At 40.8% G+C, this 11,252-nt stretch overlaps 1 protein-coding gene and 1 non-coding gene across 5 annotated transcripts in view; one reads left to right on the top strand and one right to left on the bottom strand.

The window, feature by feature from the left end:
- APBB2 (amyloid beta precursor protein binding family B member 2) overlaps positions 1–11,252 on the top strand; it is a 404,376-nt gene that overhangs the window by 93,646 nt on the left and 299,478 nt on the right. The window lies entirely within an intron of this gene.
- LOC135271926 (U6 spliceosomal RNA) lies at positions 4,648–4,754 on the bottom strand. The gene has a single exon (XR_010340054.1). It is a non-coding gene; the product is annotated as a U6 spliceosomal RNA (small nuclear RNA).

Here is an 11,252-nt window from a genome sequence, read left to right as displayed (position 1 = left end):
CATCTTTACCACCCATATCACAGTATTTTTATGAGGCTACATTACACCATGCATCACAAACAGTAAAATACCCTAATGCTGTTACTTATTATTGCCATGAATATTATCAAATGGCTTCTGTTAAATATTTATGTATTTGTGATGCTTGTTATCACATCTATAGTTTTCTAGTTTGATCTAAAAAAAGAGTAACTGTCACTGATGGTTATTTCTTAGGCCAGCTCCACATAGGAAGGTTTTTATATGTGGTAGACTTTTTATATGTGCAGATCTCACAAATGCAGTGTGGAGTCTGTTGTTACAGTGGAGAGAAGTCTCTGGACAGGGTATGTGAAAGTGTAAAAGGCTGAGTTCCCTTCTTTAGGCAAGAATCGGGTATAATATGGTGGAGTATGTTAATGTACAGACAGATGCTTGAAGTTCTGGGTTTAAGATTGTCTATAGAACTTGGGAATTGGGATTGTGATTTTAAAATTGCCAACTTTTTGCTTTTAAATGGAACTTCCTAGAGCCTTTCTGGGACTTACTTTACTTGACTTAGAGGAGTAAGTAAATTCCTTCCTGGGTATGTTAATTAAAATGTAGTGAATTAAGCTGGAGAACTTGGAGCCTGAAACATGTTAGTGTTGTATAAAGGAGGAATATAAATGCATGAGATTAAGTTTAAAAAACACGTGCCACATATTTAGCTGGAGATCCTAGTTCAAACTAATTCCCCCAGTTGGTCCCATTCACACGTTTCAGTGCCACCACCTTGGCTAAAGACAACAGGACTACTCTTCTTTGGAATTAGTTTAAGAGGTAGTTTATAAGCCAATCAAGAAAACTGAGCTCATGTTCATGATCTCAAAAAAAAAAAAGGCTTAATTATTTCTGAGATAGGCATCACTTTGTCACCCAGGCTGGAGTGCAGTGGCATGATCTCAACTTGCTGCAGCCTCAACCTCCAGGGCTCAAACCATCCTCCCGCCTCCTCCTCCTGAGTAGCTGGGACCACAGATGTGTGCCACAACGCCCGGCTAATATTTCTATTTTTATAGAGATGGAGTTTCACCGTGTTACCCAGGCTGGTCTTGAACTCCTGAGCTCAAGCAGTTCTCTTGCTTCAAAGTGCTAGGATTACAGGTGTGAGCCACCACACCCGGCCAGTCTTAATTTTTTTAAAGCACTTTTAGATTTACAGAAAAACTGAGCAGATAGTACAGGGTATCTCAATACTCCCTGACCCCTCTTTTTCTTTTATTAATATGGTATGCTCAGGAGGCTGAGGCAGGAGAATCGCTTGAACACGGGAGGTGGAGGTTGCAGTGACCCAAGATCACGCCATTGCACTTCAGCCTGGGCGACAAAAACAAGACTCTATCTCAAAAAATAAAATAAAATAATAATTCCTACCTCATTGAGGTAGGAATTAAATGAAAGAACACTTATGAGAGTTTCCAGACTCAGGCCTCACCCATGAGAAACTCTCAGTAAATGTCTTCTTAAAGTCTTACCACGCAGGTTAGAATGTGATACCTGTGATGTGAGCTGCAAAATGTCACTGAGAGTCAGAAAAGGGGGGATAGCCTAAAATTGGGGTGGGGGTTAGGAAAGCTTTCCTAGAGAAAGCAACGTTTGTGATGGACCCAAAAGAATGGGTCTTCTCTTACCTGAGGGACAGTGATGGGAGAATAAAACACCAGGTCAAGAGAGTATATCTCACAAAGGTAAAGAGGTGGGAAAGTGTGAGAATATCTTTTGGAGGAAAGAAAATCACCCAATATAAGTGAACTATAATCTGATTTGGCAAGACAACAGGACAAGAGAGAGAAAGCTAAAAGGCCATAAATGCTTTTGACAGATATATATTTAGCTTTTCTAGAAGTTTTCAAGTATAGAAAAAAGAATAGTACAATGAACACCCATATAACTCCTCTCTCATTTCAATAATTATTAACATTCTTTATTTGCCTTCTATATAGAAATACATATATTATTTTTCACCAAATCATTAAAAATAAATTATAGCTATCATGACCTTTTTTTTTTTGAGATGGAGTTTTACTCTTGTTGCCTAGACTGGAATGCAATCGAAGGATCTCGGGTCACTGCAACCTCCACCTCCCAGGTTCAAGCGATTCTCCTGCATCAGCCTCCTGAGTAGCTGGGATTATAGGCACCCACCACCATGCCTAGCTAATTTTTATATATATGTGTGTGTGTGTGTGTGTGTGTGTGTGTGTGTGTGTGTATGTATATCTGTTTGTATTATACTTTTAAGTCGTGGGGTACATGTGCAGAATGTGCAGATTTGCTGCACATTGCATGGTATACATGTGCCATGGTGGTTTGCCGCACCCATCAACCTGCCATCTACATTTGGTATTTCTTCTAATGCTATCCCTCACCTAGCCCCCCACCCCTCGACAGGCCCTGGTGTGTGATGCTCCCCTCCCTGTGTCCATGTGTTCCTATTGTTCACCTCCCATCCATGAGTGAGAACATGTGGTGTTTGGTTTTCTGTTCCTGTGTTAGTTTGCTGAGAATGATGGTTTCCAGCTTCATCCAAGTCCTGGCAAAGGACAAGAACTCATCTCTTTATGGCTGCATAGTATTCCATGCTGTATATATGCCACATTTTCTTTATCCAGTCTGTTATTGATGGCCATCTGGGTTGGTTCCAAGTCTTTGCTATTGTGAATAGTGCTGCAGTAAAGATAATGTGTGCATGTGTCTTTATATAGTAGAATGATTTATAATCCTTTGGGTATATACCCAGTAATGGGATTGCTGGGTCAAATGGTAATTTCTGGTTCTAGATCCTTGAGGAATCACCACACTGTCTTCCACAATGGTTGAACTAATTTATACTCCCACCAACAGTGTAAAAGCATTCCTGTTTCTCCACATCCTCTCTAGCATCTGTTGTTTCCTGACTTTTTAATGATCACCAGTCTAACTGATATGAGATAGTATCTCATTCTGGTTTTGATTTGCATTTCTCTAATGACCAGTGATGATGAGCTTTTTCTCGTATGTTTGTTGGCCATATAAATGTCTTCTTTTGAGTGTCTGTTCATATCCTTTGCCCACTTTTTGATGGGGTTGTTTTTTTCTTGTAAATTTGTTTAAGTTCTTTGTAGATTTCTGGATATTAGCCCTTTGTCAGATGGATAGATTGCAAAAATTTTCTCCCATTCTATAATTTGCAGGTTCACTTGATGATAGTTTCTTTTGCCATGCGGAAGCTCTTTAGTTCAATTAGATCCCATTTGTCTATTTTGGCTTTTGTTGCCATTGCTTTTGGTGTTTTAGTCATGAAGTCTTTGCCTACGCCTATATCCTGAATGGTATTGCCTAGGGTTTTTAAGGTTTTTGATCTTACATTTAAGTCTTCAATCCATCTTGAGTTAATTTTTGTATAAAGTGTAAGGAGAGGGTCCAGTTTCAGTTTTCTGCATATTGCTAGCTAGTTTTCCCAACACTGTTTATTAAATAGGGGATCCTTTCCCTATTGCTTGTTTTTGTCAAGTTTGTCAAAGATCAGATGGTTATAGATGTATGGCGTTATTTCTGAGGCCTCTGTTCTGTTCCATTGGTACCAGTACCATGCTGTTTTGGTTACTGTAGCCTTGTAGTATACTTTGAAGTCAAGTAGCATGATGCTTCCAGCTTTGTTCTTTTTGCTTAGGATTCTATTGGCTATATGGGCTCTTTTATGGTTTCATATGAAATTTAAAGTAGTTTCTTCTAATTCTGTGAAGAAAGTCAATGTTAGCTTGATGGGGATAGCATTGAATCTATAAATTACTTTGGGCAGTATTGCCATTTTCACAATATTGATTCTTCCTATCCATGAGCATGGAATGTTTTTCCATTTGTTTGTGTCCTCTCTGATTTCCTTGAGCAGTGGTTTATAGTTCTCCTTGAAGGGGTCCTTCACATCCCTTGTAAGTTGTATGCCTAGGCATTTTATTCTTTTTGTAGCAATTGTGAATGGAAATTCTCTCATGATTTGGCTGTTTGTCTATTATTAATGTATAAAAATGCTTGTGATTTTTGCACAGTGATTTTTTTTATCCTGAGACTTTGCTGAAGTTGCTTATTAGCTTAACGAGATTTTGGGCTGAGACGATGGGGTTTTCTAAATATACAATCATGTCAACTGCAAACAGAGACAATTTGACTTCCTCTCTTCCTAATTGAATACCTTTGTTTCTTTCTCTTGCCTGATTGCCCTGGCCAGAACTTCCAATACTGTGTTGAGTAGGAGTGGTAAGAGGGGGCATCCTTGTCTTCTGCTGGTTTTCAAAGGGAATGCTACCAGCTTTTGCCCATTCAGTATAATATTGGCTGTAGGTTTGTCATAATAGCTCTTTCTATTTTGAGATACATTCCATTAATGCCTAGCTAATTAAGAGTTTTTAGCATGAAGGGGTGTTGAATTTTATCAAAGCCCTTTTCTGCATCTGTTGAGGTAATCATGTGGTTTTTGTCATTGCTTCTGTTTATATGATGGATCACATTTATTTATTTGTGTATGTTGAACCAGCCTTGCATCCCAGGGATGAAGCCAGCTTGATCGTAGTGGATAAGCTTTTTGATGTGCTGCTGGATTCTGTTAACCAGTATTTTATTGAGGATTTTCGCATTGATGTTCATCAGGAAAATATGGAACGCTTCACAAATTTGTGTGTCATCCTTGCGCAGGGGCCATGCTAATCTTCTCTGTATCGTTTCAGTTTTAGTATATGTGCTGCCAAAGTGAGCACTAATTTTTGTACTTTCAGTACAGACGGGGTTCACCATGTTGGTCAGGCTGGTCTTAAACACCTGAACTCAGGAGACCCACCTGCCTCGGCCTCCCAAAGTGCTGGGATTACAGGCGTGAGCCACCACACCCAGCCTGTTGTGATATTTTTAACCCTCAATACTTTAGCATGCATCTCCAAAAATAAGGAAGTTTCTTTATGAAAGTACAACACCATTATCATACCCAACAAAATTAATAGTAGTCCCCAAATATTACCTAATTTCAGTTCATAGTCAAACTTTCTAAATTCATTCCTCAGGTCTTTAGTGTTTTAACAAAATTTTGAACCAGAATCCAGGCAAAAGGCAGTATTTTGTATTGCATTTGGTTGTTATGCCTCTTACATCTCTTTAAATCTAAAATTCCAACTATGATATTGAGATTTTTAGCTTTGGAACATTGAAAAGATTATGGAGCTTCCCACCAACTCAGATATCTTTATTTAAAAACACCAAAATAATTCAAAATAGAAACAATACCGAATTTCAAAGTAAGCATAAGGAAGTCCAAATAATTCAGATATTTTTTCTCTCACCAGGTTGGTGACTTTGATACTAGTTTTGCCATTTCAGGGAATCACATTTTTTTGTTTATTTTGAGACGGTGTCTCCGTCTGTTACCAGGCTGGAGTGCAGTGGCGCTATCTCAGCTCACTGCAACCTCTGCCTCCTGGGTTCAGGCAATTCTTTTGCCTCAGCCTCTTGAGGAGTTGCGACTACAAGCAGGCGCCACCATGCCCAGCTAATTTTTCTACTTTTAGTAGAGACAGGGTTTCTAAAGAAAGCCCAGGATGGTCTCGATCTCTTGACCTTGTGATCTACCCGCCTAGGCCTCCCAAAGTGCTGGGATTACAGGCGTGAGCCACTGCACCCAGCTGCTAATCATTATTTTTAAAGTCAGCATATGCTTGCTTGTCTTGAATTAAATAACCCAGCCCTGGACTCATAGAATTCAATAGAGATACAGTGGCTTGTTGTTTTCTGTTGAGCTGAATGTCTAGTGTGTATAACCTTCACAGATATGAAACCACATTCTTAATAATGCTGTGTAGACCTACAGAAGTGATTTTTGGCTTCATTGAATCTAGAGGTTTTCTGGACCCTGGGTTCCACTCTTAGTGGAATTTCATAATCTCAGAATTTTTCTTTAAGGAAAAAATCAGATAGGACTGTGGGTAGAACCATAGCATGAAAACCCATAGCCTGCAATGAGAAACTCTTACCTGGAAGCGGGAAAGGGAGTAGAATGCAGAGTGTGCAGGGCACTTCCAGGCCTGCTGTAACCAAGAGTGCCCTGCATAGGCCGTGGGATGGTTGGGCACCTTCTTTTTGGCCCTGCCTGTATCCCAGACACCTGTGGCCAGGCAAGTGCCTAGAACTGCTGCAGGCATTGGAGTGGGAGTGAAATGCCCACCAGCTGGGGCTACGTCTTCTACAACTCAGGGAATATAACTTGTTATTCATTGGAACTGCCCTGAAGAGAGGTCGGGCGTACTTTGGGAGTGTTTTCTTGCAAATATGTGCCCTTCAATTGCCTTTTCCTAATGATTTGTTCTCGTTCTCCTTTGGAGGTGGAGCTCCTCCAAGGATCATTTCTTTTCCACCTCACCTGCAGGTGCACAGTGAGTGATGCTTTAATTCATTTCATTTCACCTTGCTGTGGAACTCAACCTACCCCACCTCTGCTGTGAGAAAAGCATTTCCATCTCTGTTTCAACTTTCATGTGGTTCTGTTGACCCACTTGGAAGAGCTCCAGTGTAGTGCCTGCTTGTTTTTTTCTATCTGTCCTTAATTTGGTTTGCCTTTTATTGTATTCCAGCTGAATGGATTCTTTTTCTTTTAAGGGAAAGGAACCTGAGAGAAACAATACTTGTGATGGTGACTGCTTGTTAAGGGTAATTGCTGCTTCATGTTAATTTGCATGTTAAAATGAGAATATAGGGAATTGCTAAATTCACCAACCTGTTATCTCCCAAGACTATTCCTTTTAAGTATATTTGTTACTTAAATAAAGATGGAGCTATGCAGAATGGAAATGTCCAAATATACAGCTTTTTTGTGCATGTATATATAGAGAGAACATTTAAAATTTTTATTTCCATCAGCAAGAGTCATTATACAATACATGGAAATTATAGAAAAGCAGAAAGAAGAAACCCGAAGACAACTAACATTAACATTCTGTGAAATTATGTCTAGTCATTTCAATCTACATGTTATATACTCTTTAAATGGCATAGTTTCACTATAAATGTCTAGAATTTTTTGCTACTCCAAAGAATGTTCCGTGGATTAGCAGCATTGCTGTCTCTTGGGAACTTGTTAGAAATGCAGAATCTTGGGCTCCACCACAGACATACTGAATCATAATTTGTATTGATTGCTATTACACATACATTAAAATTTGGAGCACTGTTCTAGAAATTGAGTCTCCAACCCCTAAGCTTCAGAGTGGTACCACTGGCGGTCTGTTAGGAACAGGGCTGCACAGCAGGAGGTGAGTGGCAGACAAGTGAGCAAAGCTTCATCTGTATTTACAGCTGCTCCTTATTTCTTGCATTACTGCCTGAGCTCCGCCTCCTGTCAGATCAGCAACAGTATTAGATTCGTATAGGAGCACAAGCCCTCTTGTGACCTGCACATGCCAGGGATCTACGTTGCCCACTCCTTATGAGAATCTAATGCCTGATGATCTGTCACTGTCTCCCATCATCCCCAGATGGGACTATCTAGTTGCAGGAAAGCAAGCTCAGAGTTCCCACTGATTCTACATTATGGTCAGTTGTATAATTATTTCATTATATATTACAATGTAATAATAGAAATAAAGTACACAATAAATGTCAGCATTTGAATCATCCCCAATGCTCCCAGCCCCCCTTCTCCCCATCTGTGGAAAAACTGTCTTCCACAAAACCAGTTCCTGGTGCCAAAACGTTGGGGACCATTGCTCTAGAACATACTATACCCAGTGCAGCACGTAGAGAGGACACAAAGTAGAGGGGATGCAAAGGGGCTCAGACCTATATTCTCTTGTCCATTTTCTGTCAGTCTTGCCTACAGTAATTTTCCTCAGTACATGATAAGGATAAAAATGAGGTCAAAATATATATTTTTTTTTTGACAGAGGCTCACTCTGTAGCCAGGTGCCAGGCTGGAGTGCAGTGGCGCGATCTTGGCTCATTGCAACCTCCGCCTCCCGGGTTCAAACAATTCTCCCTCAGTCTCCCGAGTAGCTGGGACTACAGGCGTGCACCACCATACCCAGCTAATTTTTGTATTTTTTAGTAGAGACGGGGTTTCACCATGTTGGCCAGGATGGTCTCGATCTCTTGTCCTCGTGATCTGCTCACCTCTGCCTCCCAAAGTGCTGGGATTACAGGGGTGAGCCACCGCACCCGGCTGAGGTCAAATTTTTTAACAAGGTACAGCAGCCCTGTTGAGAAATCTGACTGTGCCATGCATAGTCATTTGATTCAGTAAACACTAAGTGCCTCCTGTGTGCCAGGCACATGTGTGGTGGCTGTGGGCCTTGCATTCAAGCTTGCATATGCTGCAGTGGAAACATGCAGATGGCAAGGAGGAGGGAGTGGTTGCTTCTGCAGGGATGGGGGCTGGAGGTTAGAAAGAAAGGTGGTCTCTGGGTGGAGTCTTGATGTATAAATCAGTGAGCATAAGTTATATGAGTATTGCCAGGTTCTGGAGAGAGCACAAAGATGGTTAAAGTTTGTCTCATCCAGATGGTTAAAGTTTGTCTCATCCTTCAAGGACCTTATGCTTAGTTAAAGGACAGGAGACAATGTTTAAAACTAAGTAATACAGGCCGGGCATGGTGGCTTATGCCTATAATCTCAGCACTTTGGGAGGCCAAGGCAGGAGGATCACGAGGTCAGAAGATCCAGACCATTCTGGCCAACATGGTGACCCCGACTCTACTAAAAATAGAAAAACTAGCTGGGCATGGTTGCATGTGCCTGGTGGCTACTCGGGAGGCTGAGGCAGGAGAATTGCTTGAACCCGGGAGACAGAGGTTGTAATGAGCCAAGATCATGCCACCACACTCCAGCCTGGCGACAGAGCGAGACACTGTCTCAAAAAAAGAAAAGAAAAGAAAACAAAACAAAACAAAACAAAATAATACAAAGCACCTTGGTATTAGGATAGAACCAGAAGACAAGGGTCTGAACATTAGTTTTACAACTCTGTGACCTTTAACAAATGACTTCACATGTTGGAACATCCATTTCTTCTGTAAAATAGAGATAAAATGATATAAACACCTTCATAAAATTATAGTGCTTTCTTTTTTTTTTTTTTTTTTGTTAATGTAGAGAAAGGATCTTGCTGTTGCCTAGGCTGGAGTGCAGTTGCACGATCGTAGCCCATTGCAGCCTAGAACTCCTGGCCTCAAGGGATTCCCCCCCAACCCCTACCTCAGCCTCCTAGAGTGTTGGGATTACAGCGTGAACCATGGTGTGGGGCCTGAAGTGCTTTTTAAAGTGAGATTACATAGCAAAGCACTGGCTTGCAGTGGGTGTGGAATCAATGCTGTGTGGCAAGGATATTTAAAAAGTGCCAAGTGAGCACCATGGACTGAAAATTTAGGAATAGCAGAGAAAAGAGAGGGTGTGTTGACTTGGAATGTGGAGGCCATGCAGCCTGTGTGGCCTTGAGGATGCTGATGAGGCAGGGAAGGTATGAAGAATGGGCCAGTGGGAAGGGAAGCAGAAGATGAAGCTGCAGTTTTGAGACTAGATAGGCTAAGGAAAGAGAGGAGAAACAAGGGGTTGGGTTTGTTGGGAGTGATGTCTGTCTTAGACATGTCAGGTTGTAGGGACTGCTGAAAGCTGTAGACCTGGGATGCATGTGCCAGATACTGCCCCTGATGCAGCTTAGCCAGGAGTGGGTGAGGAATGAGGTCCTTGGCCCTCCCTCGGCAGGGTGTTTGGTCAGTGTAAATCTGGAAAAGGGAAACTTTCTGGCTTGGAAATGTCCACACCCACACAGGGTTCCTCACTAGGATGGGAAACACAGGCAGAAGTTTGTAAACCTTGAAGACCTATCTCTTAATCAGAATGGGTAGAGAACTGAACTTCTTTTCTATGTAGTTTTTACCCACTGTCATCCTCTTCCATGGGTCTCTCTCTCTTTTTTTCTCTTCTCAATGTTCTTCCTCCCAACTAAGAACCATTAATTGCTTCAGAGGAGATATAGAATTTTTTTTTTTTTGAGAAATTGACTAAATGTTATAACACTGAGTAACGATATTCTTGTTGTATCAGTTTCTTTTCAACCATTAGCTCCTTTATGATCTCTCTTTATACAGGGTGGGTATAGCCCACAAGTAACTACAGTTATTGTTTTTTATAGGTTATGACTAGCCTGCTGTATAAGGTGTTAACATTTTGCCCAATCTGCCTTATCGCCATCTCTTCTGTTTTTTTGTGTCTGTGTCTCTTTACATGCACACACTTAAAATATGTTTGCTGAACCATCTAAGTTATTTGTAGAGATCATGACCCTTTAGACCTAAATACTTCAGCATATATTTCTCAAGCACAAGGATATTTTCCCACATAGCCCATGATAAGATTATCACCAAGAAATATTATCTGATATATAGATAATAGTTGAATACATGTTCAGATTTCACCTATCTTAATAATGTTTTTTTAAATGTCTGATTGTTACCTTATGATTAGATACAGATTAAACATGTTGGGCAAAAATGCTACATAGTGATTGTGGCGATACCTACTATTCCATTGTCCTGGAATTGATTATGCCAAGCACCACTTGGATGAACTGGTCTGCCAGAACTCTCCATTTGTAAAGATGCCTTTTCTCGTATATAATCTGTGGGGTGATATTCTGAGACTGTGAGTGTTCTGTCCTATAACAACCCTTTCTAGAATGGTTTTAGCATCTATTAATGATTGTTGACTGAATCAGTTATTGCCTTGATAGTTTTAAAGTAAGATTTTCTTCTATTCTTCCTTTGATATTTATTAGCTGGCATCCTTTATAAAGAAGAGCTTCCCCTGTTATTTTTTCAATGAATATTTGTGGGCTTATGGCTTCTTTTTTAACCCAGTGTATTATAGTTCATCAACATCTTTTTTTTTTTTTTTTTTTTTTTGAGAAAGGGTCTCACTCTGTTGCCCAGGCTGCTATGCAGTGGTACAGTCTCAGCTCACTGTAACCTCTGCCTCCCAGGTTCAAGCAGTTCTTTCACCTCAGCTTCTCAAGTAGCTGGGACTACAGGCACTTGCCACCATGCCTGGCTAGTTTTCGTATTTTTTTTTTTTTTTGTAGAGATGGGGTTTCACCATGTTGGCCAGGCTGGTCTCAAACACCTGACTTCAAGTGATCGCCCTGCGTTGGCCTCCTAAAGTGCTGGGATGATAGGCATGAGCTACTGTGCCTGGCCAACATCATTCTTTTTTGTTATTCAAAC

This window comes from Aotus nancymaae, unplaced genomic scaffold (assembly GCF_030222135.1).
Source record: "Aotus nancymaae isolate 86718 unplaced genomic scaffold, 86718_ANA_hifiasm-v0.15.2.pri h1tg000006l, whole genome shotgun sequence".
NCBI classification, from domain to species: Eukaryota; Metazoa; Chordata; class Mammalia; order Primates; family Aotidae; genus Aotus; species Aotus nancymaae.
Note: the sequence above shows the minus strand (reverse complement) of the source record. Positions and strands in the feature narration are given on the sequence as shown.